Source organism: Macaca nemestrina, chromosome X (genome assembly GCF_043159975.1).
Source record: "Macaca nemestrina isolate mMacNem1 chromosome X, mMacNem.hap1, whole genome shotgun sequence".
In the NCBI taxonomy this organism is placed as follows: domain Eukaryota; kingdom Metazoa; phylum Chordata; class Mammalia; order Primates; family Cercopithecidae; genus Macaca; species Macaca nemestrina.
In genome coordinates, this window is record NC_092145.1 from 136284250 (window position 1) to 136287803 (window position 3554).

Below are 3554 nucleotides of genomic sequence, written 5' to 3' on the forward strand. Positions count from 1 at the left end.
TAGTCAAGTGAAGGAATAGGAGTGGCGAAGGAACAAAGAAATCTCTAACTGGTTGTGATCAATTAGTTGTAAACACCACTGCACTTGGACCAGCCAAGTTCTGGATTTTATCTTTGCCGAGACCAGCTCAGTCGGGGAGATACTAACCCAGTGGCGCTAGAGGAATTAAAGACACATACACAGAAATATAGAGGTGTGAAGTGGGAAATCAGGAGTCTCACAGCCTTCAGAGCTGGCAGCCCCAAACAGAGATTTACCCACATATTTATTAACAGCAAACCAGTCATTAGCATTGTTTCCATAGATATTAAATTAACTAAAAGTACCCCTTATGGGAAACGAAGGGATAGGCCAAATTAAAGGAATAGGTTGGGCTAGTTAACTGCAGCAGGAACATGCCCTTAAGGCACAGATCGCTCATGCTATTGTTTGTGACTTAAGAATGCCTTTAAGCGGTTTTCTGCCCTGGGCGGGCCAAGTGTTCCTTTCCCTCATTCCCATAAACCCACAACCTTCCAATGCGGGCGTTAGGACCGTTATGAACATATTACGGTGCTGCAGAGATTTTGTTTATAGCCAGTCTTGGGGCCAGTTTATGGCCAGATTTTGGGAAGCTTGCTCCCAACAATCTTCCTCTCCTTTGCTGTATGTGTTCATCTTGGTGGTTTTCTTGATTTTCCAGTCAGTGATGTAACCGCCTGATGGGTTCATCTTGCCCACTGTCCAGATAGATCTGATTTATCAAGACAGGGGCGTTGCAATAGAGAAAGAGTTTAATATACATAGAGCCAGCTAAATGGAAGACTGTAGTTTTATTATTACTCAAGTCATCCTCTCCCAGAATTCAGAGGCCAGGGATTTTTAAAGATATTTTGATGGGCAGGAGCTAGAGAATGGGGAATGTTTATTGGTTGGGTCAGGGATGAAATCACAAGGGGTAGAAGCTGTCCTCTTGCGCTGAGTCAGTTCCTGGGTGGAAGCCACAAGACCACATGTTTGGAAGAACACACATGAGAGCATTATAAGAAAGCAAATTATTTGCACTTTTTGTGGTCCAAGCAAGGGTTGGCAAACTTTTTCACTAAAGGACCAGCTGGTAAATATATTAGGCTGGCGACCACATATAGTCTGAGTGGCACCAACTGGTCCATTAGAATGGAGGGTCTGAAAAATACTTCAAACATCAATCTTAGGTTTCACAATAGTGATGTTATCCTTAAGAGAAATTGGGGAGGTTAGGAATCTTGAGGCCTCTGGCTGCATGACTCCTAAACCATAATTTCTAATCTTGCGGCTGATTTGTTAGTTTTACAAAGGCAGTCTTGTCCCTAGGCAAGGAGGGGGTTTGTTTCAGGGAAAGGGCTATTATCATCTTTGTTTCAAAGTTAAACTATAAATTAAATTCCTCCTATAGTCAGCTCAGCCTACACCCAGGAATGAACAAGGGCAATTTGGAGGTTAAAAGCAATATGGAGTCGATTAGGACAGATCTCTTTCACTGTCCTAATTTTCTCACTGTTATAATTTTTGCAAAGGCAGTTTCAGTGACATCAGCATGATTCAGATCACCCCATGCTTCCCTATACACAACCTTTGAGGTCACCACTAATAAAAGAAATATGAAGACTTTGAGACATGATGAGCATTAAAATGAGTTTACTGATAGACAAGATGGGAAAACCTAAGTAGAATTAGGTCCTGTAGGATGGAGTCTTCAAACTGTCAAAGAATCATTCAGAGACAATTGAAAATTGAAGTACTGAGACTTTTTTTTGTTTGTTTTTTTGAGACAGGGTCTCACTCTGTTGCCCAGGCTGGAGTGCAGTGGCATGATCTTGGCTCACTGCAACCTCCACCTCCTGGGCTCAAACCACCCTCTGGCCTCAGCCTCCTGACTAGTTGGGACTATAGTTGCATGCCACCACGACTGGCTAATTTTTGTGTTTTGTTTTTGTTTTTGTTTTGTTTTTTGCTTTTTGTTTTTTGTTTTTGAGACAGAGTCTCACTCTGTCACCCAGGCTGGAGTGCAGTGGCACGATCTCGGCTCACTGCAAGCTCCGCCTCCTGGGTTCATGCCATTCTCCTGCCTCAGCCTCCTGAGTAGCTGGGACTACAGGCACCCGCCACCATGCCCAGCTAATTTTTTGTATTTTTAGGAGAAACGGGGTTTCACCGTGTTAGCCAGGATGGTCTTGATCTCCTGACCTCGTGATCTGCCCACCTCGGTCTCCCAAAGTGCTGGGATTACTAGGCGTGAGCCACCACACTGGCCTCTAATTTTTGTATTTTTTAAAGAGATGGGGTTTCACCATGTTGCCCAGGCTGGTCTTGAACACAAGGGCTCGAGAGATCCACCCGCCTCAGCCTCCCAAAGTGCTGGGATTCCAGGCGTGAGCCACCATGCCCAGCCTGACATATTAAGGATTTACTAGCATTTGGGGAATATACAAGGGAGAGCATACCCTCTGGAGACCCTCAGGGTGGGTCTTATAAAAGCAAAGTTGCAAAATTTCACAAAGACTGACTGGTTGAACAAGGCCAAGCTTATTCGTTCCAGATTGGGTCATTGTAATGAAGTTTGGCACAGGCCATTTACTGAACCCCAAGTCTGGTTGTAGTTTTTAGGAACTGTGTTGACCCATTAAGTTGTTAGGCTGACCTCAGATATACAAGCTGCAAACAGTCATAGTTTTATCAAGCTATTTTTTCTGCTGAATCAGACCAATTTTCTAGCAAGTGGTCACCCAGTTCCTTTTAGTGGAGCTCTGACCGCATGCTGTCTTGCAATTTCTCATGCCCTCCAGGCTCAGAATTCTGCAAATCCTGTATTATACTAAACCCAGGTGTTGTCACTGTGATCAGGAACATTTCCAAAATTTAAAGTTGATGGTTTACATCTGGAGGAAAAGGACATTAAATGAACAAGGTAGGAAATAATGTACCCTGTGTTGGGAGGTCCCCAAGTCCGCCTTCAGGTCTGACAATTTGCTAGGAGGACTCAGCATATACTTGCACTCACAGCTATGGTTTATGACAGTGAAAGGATACCAAGCACCATCAGCAAAGGGGAAGGGTGCATGGGACGAAGCCCAGAGAAGATCAGGCACAAGCTTCCAGAGTCCTCTCCCAACAGAGTCACACAGGACATGCTTAATTCCCCCCAGCAATGAGCTGTGACAACATGCATGAAATGTCACCAACCAGGTGAGCTCATTAGAGACCCAGCAATCAGGGCTCTTATCAGAGGCTGGTCACATAGGTAGCCTCTGCCTAGCACCTTCCCAAATTCTAGACTCCCAGAAGGAAAGCGGGGGTTCAGCAAAGATCATATTGTTTGAACAGTTTATGCACAGTGAACCACTCTTATCAGTTAGGGTGAAAACCCTCCCCCGAATCTAAGTTGCCCGACACCAGTCAATGGCCAACCTTGCAAGCAGGTTTTTAATTTTTATTTTTATTTATGTATTTATTTATTTATTGAGATGGAGTCTTGCTCTATCACCAGGCTGCAGTGCAGTGGCGCAATCTCGGCTTGCTGCAACCTCTACCTCCAA